The sequence below is a fragment of the Phacochoerus africanus genome, chromosome 4 (assembly GCF_016906955.1).
Source record: "Phacochoerus africanus isolate WHEZ1 chromosome 4, ROS_Pafr_v1, whole genome shotgun sequence".
Taxonomy (NCBI): Eukaryota; Metazoa; Chordata; class Mammalia; order Artiodactyla; family Suidae; genus Phacochoerus; species Phacochoerus africanus.
Window position 1 is genome coordinate 81,236,356 of NC_062547.1, and position 17,643 is coordinate 81,253,998.

Here is a 17,643-nt window from a genome sequence, read left to right on the forward strand (position 1 = left end):
AGTAGCAGGACCTGAACTTGGGGCCCCTGGTGCGGAGAGATGATTAGGAACTGAGTTTTGGGCCCTAGGGGGAAGTAGATGAGGATGAAGGACTGGGACTGAGGGCTGAGGTATAAGATGATATCAAAATGATGTGTGCTGGACTCTGCTATGTCTGCCTGTGTTTATAATTTGGTTTGATCCTCACAAGAAATCTTGTTAAATAAATATCCTTATCCCCATCTTACAGATGAGATAACTGAGGCTTAGGGAAGGAGAAGGCCTTATGCTCAGGGCCAACTTTATTCAATGACTGCAGGGCTAGCCAAGATGATTCCAAGCCGGATTTGATGTCAATGTCCATGCTCTTTACTTTTCCTCCTACGGTTTTTGCTCTGGGATTAGACCTTGGGAATGAGGTCGGGGATGCAGGAAAAGAAAGGATCTCCTTCTCTGTTCAGCTTGGTTGCTCTGCTCACTTCTCTGGCTCTCTCTCTTCCTGGAATAAGAAGTTTTGTGTAGCAGTCAAGATAGACCACGTTATGTTGTGGTAACTAACAGTCCCCAAATCTCTCTTTTGTTGATCTGTAAATCAATAAAAGTTGATTTCTCACATATCCATCATGGGTCTACAGCTCCAGATCATCACCACTCTAGGACCCAGGCTGACAAAGCAGCCACTTTCAGCAGCCTTGTGGGTCAGCATTGAGGGAGAAGAAATTGGAGCTCTGAGATACACCCACCAGCAATCAATGGCTCAGCCCCCAAATGACACGTGTCACTTCCATTCACAATTCAATGGCCAGATACTGTCCCCACCCAAGAGGACCAGAAAGTATATTCCTACTGCATGTCTGGAAGACACTGCTGAAATATGTGGAAAGCGGTGTGAGTGATGACCACAGCCTCCAGGTCCAGCACAATCTGCCCCCTGCGGACCTCTGCAACTCTGCCTAGGTTCTGGCCATGGTGGCCTCCCTTCTGTTTCTCCAGCATCCAGATTCATCCCCACCTCCAGACCTTCCTGTCTGCTTTTCTGTCCCCCAGATCTTCACATGGGTGGTTCCTTTTAGTCTCTCAGGTCTCAGATCAGCCATCCCCTTCTAAGTGGTACTCAGGGCCATGTCAGGAAGAGGAGCAGGGATAGCCTTGTGGAGACAGGGGACTGGACGTCTTACCTGAATTCCACTTAAGAATCCAGACCAAAAGAAAAAAAAGAAAAAGAAAGGGGAAAAAAAGATAAGGGAGTTCCCCGAGGGTCTAGTGGTTGGGACTCAGTGCTTTTACTGCTGCAGCCTGGGTTCAATCCTTGGTCTGGGAATTGAGATCCCATATCAAGCCACTGCATGCTGCAGGGAAAAAAAAAAAAAAAAAATCCACGTTGGAAGGTTGCCAGGAAGGACTCATCTCAGACTCAAAGGTAGATGATCAGATAGGTCTGACATCTCCAACCTCCTTTGCTCTTGAGCCCAAGATTTGAAGGGAAGGAAGAGCCAGACCCTGGCTAGGGAGGACCCTCCTGCCACTGTCTGTGGCCCCTTGCGACATCCCAATGACAAGGCACAGGTTTCACGTTTCTCTGGTTTCAGCAGGTTTCAAGTGCTCTGCTGGCCAGAAGTGATAGCCTTGAGGGAGCAGGAATCTGCCCCTCATTGGGCTCAGCTTCTGGAGCCACAACAAGCATATCTGCACCCTCTTTTCTTCCATTGTTTCAGAAGACTATTTCTCTTACTTCAGAACGCAAAGTCGGGGTATACCCTGAATTTTCTCCCTGGAGTTCTGCTCTCACTGGCACCCTCACCACACTGCCCCAACTGCACCACTGCAGGTGCTGTCTAGCAGGACTGCTCCTTTGAAGGCATCTCCTTAAGACACTTGGCACAGCTCCTCCTGCCCACATGGCCTTGTAGACTGTAAGGCAGGGTCTCAGTCAGCCATTGGGCAGTGACATCCTACTGTTAATGCCCACCAGATTGGGGGAAACTCAGGGCTCGTGGTGAGGCCATGGCTGACTTGGAGATGTACCAGAAGCTCCTGTGATGATGATTAAAATGCAAATCTCCAGGCCCTGCCCTTTCCAGATTCCGATTTAGTGTGTCTGGAGAGGTGTCAAGAATCTGTGCTTTTACCAGGGCTCCACCCCACCCCACCTCCAACCCCCTCCCCTATCAGCTATTTTTACTGGTGCCAGGGGTGTTACCCATCTACCTTGTGTCGCTGGCTTTCCAAACTTAAATGCAGAGACTTCAACTCATCTCAACTCTATTCCAGTGAATTACATCTAATCCCTCTTTCCCACATGGAGCCCTCTCAGTGTGTGGAGGCTGTCGGGCAGGGGACTTCCATTTTCTTCAGCTTCTTATCATTCCTAGATGAGACTAGACAGTCATATATACTTTCAATCAAGTCCTTACTAAACAGGTGGCTGAGCGCAAGACCAAGGACAGAGCCCAGCGGCTCCCTACTCCGCATTACCTTGCAAGTTGCACTGGGACACTAAGTCAGCTTCTCTGTTTCATCCCATTGGGAAGCCTCTGATCACACCATCTTTTAGCTCACATATTGCTGCTGCCTCCACAAAGTTAATGGAAATACCCTGCAGAGCCCCAAACTCATGAGCATCCTGCTTTGCTCTGTTCTACCAAGCCCATAACCCAATCAAACAGGAATTTAGTTTCACAGGAAGGACTTGTTCTTGGTGACCCCAAATTAGCTCTTGGTGGTCCCTGCCCTGATCCCAACATTCATATCTACCCACTTCTCAGCATCCAGCTCCTGTCTTCTGGAAGCAGCATCTTCCCATTGTTCCTTTGAGGGATCACCTCTCCCTGCCATCAGTACATGAGATTCATGGGGGCTAGCCTACCCCAGTTCCAGAGGCTTCAGGACACATGGCATCCATGATTCCTTGAGCCATGTGATCCATTCAAGGATACACATATGACCCAAGCCAAGCTACTGAGGCTCATTTCTAGGACTTTTATTGGAACTAAGGAGAGAAAGAGTTTCTTCTCTTGCTGGACTTGGAGAAGGGGAGGAGGTGATCCTGGGATGCATGGTGTGAGGAGCACATGCCTGAGGCTAAAGCCTGGGCAGAGAAGAGTAGAGCCTGGAGAAGAGAGAGAGGCTGAATCCTGGTTCATCATTCAAGTCCTCTGGATCCAGCTGACACCATGCCAGCATCCACTCAGTCTCTGCTCCCAACTCAAAGGCACTTCCCACACCAGCTCACACAGATTCACACAATCAACAATGCAATCAATCCATACCGAATCAATATTGGTCACAGTTAATAAAAACACATAAGTTCTGGAGTTCCTATCATGACTCAGCGGAAATCTGACTAGCATCCATGAGGACACAGGTTCGATCCCTGGCCTCGCTCAGTGGGTTAAGGATCTGGTGTGCCGTGAGCTGTGGGATCGCAGATGTGGCTCAGATTCAACATTGCTGTGGCTGTGGTGTAGGCCAGTGACTACAGCTCCAATTTGACCCCTAGCCTGGGGACCTCCATATGCCGCAGGTGTGGCCCTGTAAAGACAAAAAAAACCCACATAAGTTCTCTCTATATATTTATATACATGTAAGAACACCTCCAGATGGCCCCATTTCTTTCCTGCACAGACTGTTTTCATGCCCATTCTCCTTGCAGCCCCATGCTACTGAGAATTTTGTGCCTGGGACTCTCCCAGGCCTCAGTGCAGGATGTGAGATCTTCTCACCAGGGAGCCTCCAGGACCAAGGATAGTGCCTGGCATTTCTGGAGATTTACCACGTGCCTAGCACAGGACTAAGCTCCTTACCTGGTTTCTCTCTTTCAGTTCTCACAAACCCTTAGGAAGTAGATGCTATTATCATCCCCATGGTGTAGATATAGAAACTGAGGCACCAGGAGGGCATGTATAATTTGCCTAAAGCCGCTCAGCTTGTGAGGGATGGGACAAGGATTTAAACCTAGATGCTGCTCCAGAAATGTTTGCTGAATGATTGAAAGAACGTTCAGTATAACAAATGGTTTTATTAGAGACACACGCTCTTATGATATATGTGCTATCACACACACACACACACAATCAGAAACACACATCCAGAGATAATCCTTCCAGTTCCATGAGTACTATGGCATCTCAGACTCAGAGGTTTCCCTGGCTACACAGCCCCCACTTCTAGTGTCCCCAGCAGGCACTCTCAGGCAGGTGTGGAGATGAGGTGTTCCCTGCTGAGGGGTCTTATGAAAAGGAGGGGGTGGGGAATCATCAGGAAGGGGCAGGAGGAGCTGAGGAGGAGGAGGACGGGATTGGATCAAGTGGAAACCTGGCACTGTGCCCTCTGCAGATGACCTGATGAGCATTTTGCAGAGTTAATTTCATTAGCGTCGCTGGGAGATGAACAATTAGCAAGATGCTCTGATGCCTTTAAAAGCTTAAGAGAGGGAGAAGGATGGCTTTCTGGCTTTCCCACCCAACTGCAGTGACCCCCTCCCCATTCCCTCGCCCTCTCTGTGCTCCCTCCATCTCTGTCTCCCATCCACTGTCATTCCATCTACCCCTCCCCTGCCGTCATGCCCTCACAGAGTCGCTTATAACCCCCAAGTCCACCCCACCCCGTGCCTTGGCCACCAGGATGGCCCCTCTCTCCCTCTTCCAAGCTCCCATCTGCCCCTCGGCAGCTCCATGCTGGACCACTGCCCACAGAGCATCAATTGCTCCCCTGTGTTCTGATCACTCGGACACCCAGGGCTGGGGCTTGGCACTGATCCAGTCCTGCAAAGAGGCAGAGCTTGCCTTTGGCTCTCGCAAAGGGCAGAGCCAGGTATGGGGTCTCTATTTTTTTTATTGATTTTACTATCAGGTCTTTGGCAACTCGCAGAGGGGGTTCCAGTCCCTGACAGCTTGGAACTTCCATTCCAATCTCAGGACCGGTCTGGTACACAGGGCCCAGGTAAGCTTCCATCTCCTCTTCCAATGCCTAGGACATGGAGTCCCTAGGAGGTCAGAGCTCCCTGAAGGAAGGCCCATGTCAGTGTGGCTCTGCCAGTAGAAAATGGGGTTCCGGGCACTTGAATCAATGTTTGTTTCAGTCTCCAGCTGCATGGCCCTGGGGTTGGGGACACACTCCTCAGTGTGCCTTCTCTAAGTCCTGGCCAGTTGGAGGGGTTGTGGTCCAGCAACCAGACTCTCCCCAGCCTCTTTGGAGAGCCCCGGGGCAGCCTGATATAAGGAGGCCCTGCTAGCCAGGGCCCAACCTTTGTGGGCTGAGATTCCAAGTTCTTTAGGACTAGGTGGGGACTCCGGCCAGAACCTCTCCCCTCAGACCAGATGGTCCCTGATGGTTCTAATCTCCTGTCCACCCCAGAGTCCACCCTCAGTCAGGGCAGCAGAATTCCCCAGGAGCTTGCCAAAACCTGGATTTCCAGACTGCTTCCCAGGTCTCCTACAGGATGTCCAGGGGGTGCCCTGGGGATCTGCATTTAATTTTTTTTTTTCTTTTTAGGGCTGCAGGTGCGGCATACGGAAGTTCCCAGGCTAGGGGTCGAATTGGAGCTACAGCCACAGCAACTCAGGATCTGAGCTGTCTTTTCGACCTACACCACAGCTCACGGCAACACCAGATCCCTAACCCACTGAGTGAGGCCAAGGACCCTACATCCTCATGGATGCTAGTTGGGTTCATTACTGCTGAACCACAACAGAAGCTCCCAGGGATCTGCATTTTAAGAGGTTTCCATCTGGGTCCTCTGGACGGGGAGCCACAGCATATGATGTCAGGGGTCCCAGGGCCCTGAAGCCAGAAACTCCTGTTCTACATCATTCTCAGCAGGGGCAGCATCGACCCTGAGGGGGCGAGGATTAGTTCTTTGGGGGTGGAGATGGGTGAAAAAATTGGACTCTTTCTCTGGATAAAGCACAGATCTATATATAGTAGGTAAACAGATAGCGTATCTGCAGTATTACAATTTCAGAGAGGGGGCGATTAGGGAAAAAATATCTATGAAGCTCCTTCTGGGGGCGATAGTGAAAAGGAGGTGGAAAAACACTGCTCACTACTGAAAGGTCCTAAGAAGCATGAGCGCATAACACACCCTGACACTCCACACCCGGACACGCACAGACTCACACACACGCCAGCGCACTCTACGTACAACGAGGCTTCTCCTCACACATGCAAATACACACGCTCCCGTTTTCACCCTCCCACACAAACACCCAAAGGCTCCAATAACACTGCATTAGCGAAGAGGAGACTAGGTTAGGATTGCAATAAGCCTGTAAATAAATAAATATATAAAGCCCCCCTTTACCAGGGCCTCTGTGCTTCTTATTGCTGAGACACCCCTGGCCTTACGTTTTTTTTTTTTTTTTCACGCTTCTTGAGAACCCAGTTGTCTCCACGTGTGTAGGCGTGTTTCTGAGATAGTGTGTGTTCTGTTCATGGCTGTGAAGGAACTTGTGTGTGCCCCTGCGTCCTGTGCAAGTGTCTGTGAGGTGTGTGCTGGTGTGGGGTGTCAGGAAGGAGTGTGTGTGTGTGTGTGTGTGTGTGTGTGTTCACACGCTCACTTACAGGTACACTTGGGATGGGGGTGACTCTGGGGTTCTTAGCCAGACTCTGGCCAGTTTCCAGAGAACTTAGCCTCCAAATTCTCCCTGTTCATCATTGTACTGCTTACTTTTGTTAACACAGAGTGCATGCTCCCTACCTATTCATTTATTCATTCATTGCTGAGTGAGTGGGTGAATAAAGGAATGCAGTTTACAAGGCATCTTGACCTCTGTGGTCTGAATGAAACCTCCTGAGTTGCCCCAGGCTTTAGGTCTCACTGTGCACATTTTACAGATGAGAAAACTGAGGCTTGGGACATTGAAGCTGTACCTGAACCATCACCATTCAGTAAGCGGCAGGTGGACATTTGGTTGCCAGGCTTTTCCCAGGGCCTGTGGCTACCCTGCAGGCACTGGGGACACCCAACTGGGGTAGCCCAGGTCACTTCCAGAAGAGGTGGCCATGTTGGGATCCAGCCCCCATAGCCAGATCCTCCCGAGTGGTTCCTGTCAATCCCCGCTCACGTTTCCCTCTGCTCCTTCCTGGTACCACAGGAGCCCTGGTCCTCACAGCCTGCTGTCCTGGTCCCTTGAGGGCCAGCTGAAGCTAGCACAGAGCAGATGGGCGACGTTCACCCAGCTCGGCAATTCTGACTCAGTCCCTTGGGGGTTGGTACATACTGTGTGCCAAGGTTAATTAAACTGGTAATTAGAAGGAGAGATGCTTAATCTATCTGGTTAATAAAATAACCCCCTTGCATGAGCACACGGACGCTGTCACTTGGCCGGGTAGAAGCAGAGGGGCTGCAGCCCTGGTATTATGGGATCAGTAGAGCAGAATGCTCCCTGCTCCCTTGGGCACTGGCCTCCCACCCTTGCTGCTCCCCAAGTCCTGGAGCTGATTCCTGGGTCTGCCTCTGTCACCTAGAGGTGGGATCCGGGAGGGAGCTGAGAGGAGGGCTCCTGTGGGGAGGTAGCCAGGGGTGCCTGGTCCTAGGCACGCTCCAAGGAGAGAGGCTTCACTCATAGGGTTTGCCTGCCTTCTGCCCAGCTTGCCAGGGGTTGGCCGGGGGAGGGGGAGCTCCTATGCCAGCCAGGACCCTCTTCTGCCGGTCCCTAACTTTTCATGCCGCTTCTTTCAAGGGCCCAGTCTGGGGAGTTTCTGCTGTGGCTCAGTGGTAATGAACCTGATTAGTATCCATGAGGACAAGGGATCGATCCCTGGCCTTGCTCAGTGGGTTAAGGATCGGCATTGCCATGAGCTGTGGTGTAGTTCAGAGATGCAGCTCAGATCTGAGCATTGCTGTGTCTGTGGCATAGGCCTGCAGCTCTGATTAGACCTCTAGCCTGGTAACTTTTATATGCCTTGGATGCGGCCCTAGAAAGACCAAAAAGGTGGAGGGAAGGGGGACAAGTCTGACCATCAGCTCTAAAAAGTCTTTAAAAGTTAATTTTTAATTTTACGTACGAAATATGGATTCTTTACTTTTCTAAAAAAACAAACAAACCGTAAAAGACCACAAATACCGCACCCCCCCCCAATTTCAGGTTTTTCCAGGGAAAGGACCACCAGTGGAAGTCTGGTGTATAGCCTTCCAGGTCTCTCTCTGCATGTATACAGGTACATATGTTGATATACCTAGATGTGGTTTGCTTGATTTTAGATTTTTTATAATATAGGGTTTTTACTCTAGGCTTCATTTTGCAGTATGTGTGTTTCCACCCCTCAGCAGTCATGTGGAAAACTGATGTTTTCTTCAATCAAATTTCACCGAGATGGAATTTTCCAGTTAAGGAGAGGAGCTTTCCTCACCCTCTGGACCTCATGCTCAGAGTGACCTGGGACCTGCCTCCAGGCATCCCCTGAAAGTGGACTCTCAGCCCATTGGGTCCACCTTGCGCCCCCCAGGCTCACTAGCCGCTGCTTGAATGCTTGCCTAGACCAAATATGCCTTGGCGATTGGAGTGAGCTAACGTCGTAACAGTCCCCGCCCCCGCCCCAGCCTCTGTCGCTGAGACACTGGGGCTGTGTGTGTGAGGCTGCCACAGCCCCACTGCAGAGGCCACCTCCCGTCAACCTCACAGGGCCCCCAGCTCAGTTGGGGGGAATGCTCCTCAAAAAGACAGGCTGCCTCCCACTCCCTACCTCCAAGAACAGCCAGGGAGGGGTGGGACTGAGGGACACCCTCCCTGGGGGCTGCTGTGAGGACAAAGTTGCTCAGCTCACCTGTACGACCTGCCAGGGTGCAAGAGGGGCCGCTGAACTCTCTCCCAGCTCCTAGCAACAGTGACAGGCAGACCCAGCTGATGGGCAGCAGGCAGCAGGCAGGGGAGGAAGTGTGTCCACGCAGGGAAAGGGTTTTATTAACCTCCTAATGATCGGTTTAATGGGCTTTGAAGTCAGGTGAATTCAGCAACTCAGAACAGGTGGCACTGAGGTGGCAGTGCCTGAGCTGGTGTAAAGTAGGGAGCCCCGAGGGGCTTTATCGACTAGAGCTCCAAGTCAGTTCCTGATCTAAAGGGCAAGAAACAGGTTAGAGAGTGAAGATGGAACTACACAGGGCATGGGCTCAGCCCACCTTGTCCATCTACCCACCCATCCACCCATCTACTCACCTACCTATCTATTCATCCACTCACCCACCCATCTATTCATCCACTCACCCATCCGCCCCCTACCGATCTACCCATCTAACCACCCAGCCACTCACTGAACTGCCTATTCACCAGCCCACACATCTATCTACTCACGCATCCTCCCGCCCACCCATCCACCACCCACCAACCATCTGTCCAACCATATACGCTTTCATTTAACAAGTATATTCATTGACCCCCTACTCTGTGCCAGGCCCTGTGCTGGGTGTAGATCCCTCTTTCCTGGCTCTGATTCCAGTGGAGGTGTCAGACAGGAGAGAGACTGGCAATAAATAAGCAAATAAATAAACCAACAAGATAATTCCAGATGGTGAAAAATATAAAAGGGGTAAAATGAGAGAGAGTGGAGGAGGGAAGGCGTGCAGGGCATCAGGACAAAAGTGTGGCAGGAAAGGTCTCTGAGAAAGTGACTCTGAGACCTGAGTGATGAGAACGTCCCTTAGAGATCTGAGGGGAAAGTGTTTCCAGCAGAGGGAACAGCAAGTGCAAAGCATGTGAGAAGGAAACGAGCTGGATGTGTTTGTGCCAAGAAAGGGAGTGTGGCTGGGGCACAAGGGGATGGCAGTAGGGGATGTGGGGAGCGGGGTCCGAGACGAGGGCGGGGACCAGATCCCAAGGGCCCTTGAGGTGGAGGGAGGGGAAACTGCACTAAGAGCGAAGGGCAGCCAGTGGAGGCTTTAGGCAGAGGAGTGACATGACATGAGCTGCATTTATTTATTTTTTTTCTCCCAGCCACCCCCACAGCATATGGAAGTTTCCAGGCCAGGGATGGAATCTGAGCTGCAGCTGTGACTTACACCACTGCTGTGCCAACGTCAGATCCTTAACCTACTGTGCCAGGGATCAAACCTGTGCCACCACAGAGACAATTCCGGATCATTAACCCACTGCGGCCACAGCAGGAACTCCATGTGAGCTGCATCTTGAACTCATTTTTCTTGCCATCGTATAGTGATGACTATAAAGGGGGGGGCAGTGGTTTCTAAACCCCTTTTTGTTCCCTAATCCTGAAATTCCTCACCCCTCTCCAATTCTAAAGCCACATGAAGATAATCTCTAACATGTGAAGGGTGTTTTCAAAATTTACAACTCACATTCGTGGAACAATTCTGTTTAACTCACAAGTATTCCATTCAACACCGAGGAAGTAGCTTCTTCTGAGCCCCTGCAGGGCAGCTCCAAAGCCTCACAACCTGGAGCCCTAGAGCACTGCTCCACAGTGCCAGCTGGGAGGGTGAGAAGGCCACCGTTGGTCTTGCTGCGAACATCTGTTATTTGCCAGCTGGGCTCCCAGATCCTCTCTTCTGGTAGCAGCCTCCCTTTTCCCTTGGAGAACCTCTACCACCACCACCACTTGCCGCCTTTGTGATTCAGATGGAGCCAGTCCCACTCCCTGGCTCCAGGGACAGCCAAAGATCTCACTATCCTGGCTTCCCACTCTCACTGTGGTTGGTTCAGGTTGGGGCCCCAGTTTGTACCAGTGAGAATCAATCCTGGGACTTAAGCTTATATAGGAGATGCTCCCTTCCAGCTGAGGTTGGTCGTCTGTCAGCACAGTGGCCTGACACAAGTGGTTGATGGCCGATCATTGGCGAGACCCTGCCTAAGAAGGGCACCCCCACAGAGGAGCACTAACAAAGAGACAAGGACTCATTCTGTTAGATCACCTTGATCCAGCCATTCCTGAAGCCAATCTCTCCTCTCCTTTCTCCTTCTTCTTTTCCTCTTTTTTTAGGGCCGCACCTGCGGCATATGGAAGTTCCCAGGCTAGGGGTCAAATCAGAGCTACAGCTGCCAGCCTACACCATAGCTCATGGCAACGCCAGATCCTTAACTCACTGAGCGAGGCCAGGGATCAAACCTGCATCGTCATGGATACTAGTCAGGTTCGTAACCTGCTGAGCCACAATGGAAACTCCATCTCCCCACATGTCTAACTTTCAATTCCAAGAATCCATGAATTCCCTTTTGAGTCTGAGCCAGTTTGAGATGGATTCTTAACCTTTAAAGCCAAATGGGTCCTCACCAAAGCATACATGTACAACCCTTAGAGGTAAAACACTCTCACACACAGGGCTGGGTTCATTCTTAGAGCAATTCTGGGAGGTAGCATTAGTATCTCCATCCCATAGAGGAGGACAGCTAAATGTATTGCCAGGTGCAGGGCTAGGACTGAATCCAAGCCTTTAGTCATTCTCATCCTGGAGAATGAGTCCAGCCTCCTTGGACAGCTCTCCTCCAGGAACCTCTCTTTGCAGTCATGAGCCTGACCTCTGCGCACGCTTCCTTTGTCCACCAAGCAGCTGGCCCCACTTTCCTGGCTTCTCTTTCCTGGCCATCGCACCCACCAGTCTGGGGTCCGTGCAAGCCTTCTGCCCGTGCCTTGCCTTCACTGACATTTCAAGCAGGCAAAGCCCTTTCAGAATGGTGATTGTGAGTGACTCCAGGGAGACAGACAAGGCCCCTAAGACCTTTCTCCAACCTTCTGGGAGGACACATGCCACAGAGGAGAAGTGGGAATGTAGAGTCCCAGCCCTATTCTTTTTAGAAGCTGTGTGACTTTGGATACACAATGTAAACACTTGAGCTTCAACTGCTTCATCTGTAAATTGGGGCTAGTAATACAGCAGCTTCTGGTGATGAACACGGAACAAAGTAAACTGAGTAAAAGCCATAGCAAAATGAGCATTGGCACCATAAGCCCCATGGGCTTCCTGGGTTCTTTCCCGGTCCTGGCCACTCAGTCATGACCAGTCTCCAGCTGCATCCCCCTCCGTCCCATGCAGTTTCTTGGACATGTCCCACTCTGGGGACACTTGGCCTCTTCCTCTGGGATCCACTCCTTCACTGAGGAAATATTTATTAAATGCCTATTATGTTCCAGGCTCTGTTCCAGACAGTGGGGAACGACAGTGAACAAGACAAGAGAGTACATCTTACAGGTAGGGACAGACTACAGCCACACAAGGGAAATAGTTTTACATTATGTGCTATGCAGAAGACAAATGAGGGAGATGTGACAGGGCTCGGAGGAAGGAGGAGGGCACTAATTGGGAAGGGGAGAGCCTTATCTACTGAAACCTAAATGATGAGGAAACCAAGTCAAGAACTGGTGGTTTTTGAGTGTCCCAGGCAGACAGCACAGCAAGTGCAAAGGCCCTGTGGTGGGACCAGGTTGGAGGAAATAAGCTGGTGTGGGTGGAGAGCTGAGTGAGGAAGAAGTCGGGCATGAGGCTGTTGAGGCAGGCAGGGCAGATCCTGGGACGCTTGTAAGCCTTGGGCAGGATCTGAGCTTTATTATACGTGCACTGGGGAGCCACAGGAGGGAGAGGCTGGCAGGGGAGGGTCACATCCCTCATTCATTCTAGAAAGAGCAGTCTGGCAGCTGTAGGAGGATGCGTGGCAGGGGCAGAGGGGAAGAAGGGCTGCCAGCCTGAGCCCCTGCCTTGTCCATGCCCTTTCGGAGCTAGAGCCCTCAGTCCAGCCTACCCCCACCAAGCAGAGGGTGCCAGGGGCCCCCAGAGCTCTCTGCTCATCTGCAGGTCCCCATGACCAGCTCTGGACACCCTGGAAATGATGCACTTTGATAAACTTAAGCAGACACTAGGGTTTCTCCACCAACCTCCCTCTTCAGCATCTCTTTGATGACTCATCCACAGGGAGTAGCAAAAAACAAACAAACAAACAAACAAACAAAAAAACCCCAAAAACCCTCCCCCACATTGGAAATGATCTGAAGTTTCCTATTACTATCACTGACATGGGCACGCCTCCTCAGACCCCCAGGAACTGTGCCAAAGAAAGATCCCTTCCCACTCCTGCCAGAGACATTATTTCCCTTCTCAGTATTATCTCGGGATCTGGAAGGTCCAGCCCCCTCTGTATCTGTGGCTGAAGGAGGCAGCCATGTGAGCGGCAGCCTGTGCCTGTGTGGACGCTGTAGCCGTGTGCCCTCGGGGCCACGTGTGTGAGAGCTGATGACCTAGGGCAGGAGGCAGGGAAGGATCCTGAAGGAGCAGAGAGAAGCCCCAGGCTATGGGAACCCAGCCACCACCGCTTGTCTGTTCCCATCAGGAGAGCCATCGGCCTCGCTGGCTATTTCATCTGTGTTTATTTGTCTGTCTGCCTGTGTCTTGCTCTATCTTCTGATGTGTCTGTCTCTCAGCCTTCAGATGCCCCCTCAGCTGGAGCCAGTATTTCTAAAGACAGACACAGCCCTCATCTTTCTCCTGGGGGCCAGCCAGGCACGCGTACTGGCCACGGGGCCTCACTGCCTCTCTGGGAGACAGTCCCCCCCAACCCCCCGCCATGAGAAAGAGCAAAAACAGCTCCTCGGGCTGCACAGCGCTTTACAGTTTGCATTTCTTGGTCCCACGCGTGTGTTTAATTTTATCCTTGCCTTGTTCCCAAAGGAGTTCAAGACACTAGTCAGAGGACTAGTTCTTTGCAGTGACGCTGCAGGGCGGGCAGGCACCAACCTAGCCCCTTGGTAGGCGAGGAAACAAGGTTCAGAGGGGCTTTGTCAAGGTCACAGAGCCAGCAAGCATTTGGGCTACGGGCTAGGGCTGGGACCTGAGCCTCAGGCATGGGGGTTGGGTTGCTCTTGGAGGAAGGTTCCAGGGCCTTCCTTCTCCCAGAGGTTTGGGCTTGCTCTACCTGGGTTGCCCTGGCCACCTGCTCTGTCACCGTTTCAGTGGGTAGAGTGGACACCTCATGGCTTGTTTAGGCCCCTGATACAAACCTCAGGTCTGCTGTTTGGAGCTCTGGGGAAGACTCTGGGGAGTAAGATGGGAAATCCCACAGGACGTGGGGGAGGGGAAGGGGATTGAGAGTCTGCCTGGGGGAAGGGGAGGGGGGAGCAGGGGGACCAGGGGGACCAGGGGGACCAGGGCCACTGAGAATGTGCCTGGCTGTGTTCTGCTCTGTAGCCTGGCCACGAGGGATTGAGGCCCTGGGGAGGGCTGGAGGGGTCAGGCAGGAGTGTGGTGGGGGAAAGAGGCGCTGCCCAGATGACAGCAGGTGACAGGATGACTTGGAGCCCAAGCTGCTGCTGCCGCTGCAACAAAGGAGGGGAGCGAGGGGGACGATGAGGCTTGGCAACCGCTCTCCCAGCTGCTCTGGGTTTGAAGCTGAGCCACTTTGCTGGCTCCAGCACAGCGCGAACAGGTGGCAGCAAGATTGGCACAGCCAGGAAAATCCATCTTGCGGAGGCCAGCGTGTAGCAGAGCGGGAGAGGAGCAGCCAGACGGAGGGGGAGGATGGAGAGGAGTGGGAGGAGGGGTTGCAGGGAGGGGACCCTCTACGGGCCCAGCCACCCTCAGGGGCAGGTCCTCTCCGCCCCTCCCCCACAGGTTTCTCTGTGTGCCCTGGCAGCCACCTCTGCACCCAGGCCAAGGCACTCAGGAGCCCTCTAGAACCCTCAGGGCCCACGGGCTGGCCAGGTCTCCCACCCTAAAGGCTCTCATAGGACACCTGCCCTACCCTTTTGCCCTGCTGCCCACACCTCCCAGGCAGCTCACCTCTCTAGCTTCTGCCAGCTGGGCTGCCTGGCACTGGGTCACCTGAGCACCTGGAGAGGAGCGAGGCACCTGGGCCTCCCAGGTAGGGCTCCCAACTCCAGGAATAGCAAGTCAAGATTTCTTGCCTAGTTTCTGCTCTGTCGGGATGGGAAGCCCCCAATATACATTAAGGTGTCTGGCAATTTGACTGGTAACGGATCCACCCCGCAAGGTCCTGACTCCTGACCACGTGGCTCCATCTAGCACCTCCTGAATTCTGCCTGAGTGACGCGATGTTTGCCTCTCAGCAGTAGCGAGGCTGTGCGTGGTGCTACCTAAACTCTTGGTTGATACCCAAATAAACCAGGTGGCCCTGCATTCACTCAGTCCCCATTCAGGAGATGGCTGTGAAGGGTCTCCTCTAGGCCAAGCACTGTTCCACGTGTGGTGGACACAGAAGGGAGGAGGGCAGACGAAGTCCAGCGCTCATGACGCTTACATGGTAGAGGGAGAGGTCAAACCAACAAACAAGGCTATTTCATTTCATTTCATTTTGCTTTTTAGGGCTGCACCCATGGCATATGGAAGTTCCCAGGCTAGGGGTCGAATTGGAGCTGTAGCTGCTGGCCTATGCCACAGTCACAGCAACGTGGGATCCAAACCAGGTCTGTGACCTACACCACAGCTTATGGCAATGCCAGATCCTTAACCCATTGAGCGAGGCCAGGGATCGGACCCACATCCTCATAGATACTCCTTGGGTTCATTACTGCTGAACCAAGATGGGAACGCCAAACAAGGTAATTTTAGATGGTGATAGGTGTATGCAGAGATAGAGTGATGTCAAAATGAACTGGAGAGGTGGCCTTCTAGATGGGGTGGCCAGGGAGGGCTTGTCTCAGGAGGTAGCATTTGGGCTGAGATCTGAATGAGGAACCAATCATGGAAAGGGCCAGGGAAGGGTTTCTGCGGCAGAATGACCTTTACCTGTTTGAGGAATAGAAGACCAGCGATGTTGGGAATAGTTAGGTCCTGGATCATGCAGGACCTGAAGGCCATGAGGAAGGGCTGAGCTTTTATCCTAGGGGAGAAAAAAAGCCTTTAGGGGAGAGATCCATCTAATGGCTATAGGGAGGACAGACTGGATCAGGTTAGTATGAGGAGAAAAGTATCAGGCGACGAGGCAGTGGCAGCTGCTGTTGGTCAGGTGAGGGGGAGCTGCTGGGCTAGAGTGGAAGTAGGGAGGAGGTGAGAAGCAGCTGGACTGAGGTGTGTTTTTGAGGCTGAGCCTACAGGACCACTATGGAGGTAGATACAGAAGAATTAAAGCTAGGTTTGGAGTTGAGCTGGAAGGAGGAGCACTTCCTGAGCTGAGGAGTACTGGGGATTCCCAGGAAGTAATGGAGAGGACACAGAGGACACGCTTTCTCTTCTTCCAAAAGCACAACCTGGGGAGTTCCCTGGTAGCCCAGGAGGTTAAGGACCCAGCATTGTCACTGCTGTGGTTCTAGTCACTACCACGGCGTGGATCTGATCCATGGCCCAGGAATATCCACGTGCCACGGGTGCAGCTTTAAAAAATAATTAAAAAAAAAAAAAGGTACAACCTCAAGGAGATTCCCACACTCTGCATGGCTCAGAGCAGCACGTGCCCCTGCCCTGGTCCCCACCTGAGGGGTGAGTGTCCATCCTTAGCAACCCGGATACATCCTCCCAGACCCCAGCTCTCCTGAGCATTCTAAGCAAGTCGTGTCCCTTCTTGAAGATGGACGGCACTTTACAAACTCCATATGCTCAGTTTTCTTTTATTATTTTAATTTCTAAATACTTGGGAAGGTTTCCAGCATTGGCTTCTGCTATGATTTTGGTGCCAACAAACACACTTCACGCTCTCCCCCTCCCCCTCATCCCTTCCTTCCTCTAAACCACAGAGATGTGTTCCAACCTGGAGGGGATTCAGGGAGGGAGATTCAGCCAGCATATGGGTGTCCTGTGGGTCTGGTCAAAGGTGAAACTGACCCCAGAGGCTGTGGGGGCCGGGGGAGCAGCTCTAGGGCCTGACCTGGTGGGCAGGAGCCCTGGGTCATGCAACGCTAGGTCCCTAGAGATGCTTTCAAAGGGACCCTGACCCTGATGACAACTGTGGGCTTCCCCACACCACCCAGTCCACGCAGTCACCCCCCGCAGGCCTCTCCCTGCCCTGAGTGCACAGGGCCTGCCATCCCCCAACCTCTCCTGCTAAATTCCCCAGCACCCACTTCCTCCAGCAGCTGGGCTTTCTATGGCTCAGGCAACTCCCAGGGGACTTTGTCCTTCCCTCGGCCTGGAGTGCTGTCCCCCTGCTCCCCCGCCCCTAACCTTTACAAAGCCCACCCCTTCTCACCAAGTCACATCTGCCAAGCCTTCCCCAAACACCCATCCTGTGATGGCTCCCTGAGCAGTCTTGGAGACGTGCTAAAATCACATGCACTGCTTTGATGGCAGGTTCCCATGGGAGCAAGACCTTGTTTGCCTTTGTTTGGTTTGCTACTCTACCTCCAGTGACTGGAACAGCGCCTTGGTGTAGAGTAATGCATACTCACTCGTTGAGTGAATGAATGAGGGTTTCCTGTCATTTTCTCATCCCGCCAGCTCCCATTTGTGGAAGGGAGATGGCGTGTTTTTGGCAGCTCAGAGTGAGGTATATGGAGGACCAAGACAACACTTATTGACTAGCCACACATGCCAAGAGCAGGAAAAGTGGCCTCCTTCATTGTGTTACCCCCATTCCACATGCAAGATAATGAAAGCTTTGACAATCAAAGAAGCAGGCAGCTTACAAAGAGGGGAGGCACGGTTTGGATTCTCCGCTTTCCTACCTACCACTCTGCACATGGACCACAGATAGATGTCCAATTTTCAACGAAGTGGAGTAATACAGTGTCCTCAGCACCCCTACAGTGAGTGACTGGAAGTCAGCGGCACTTTGA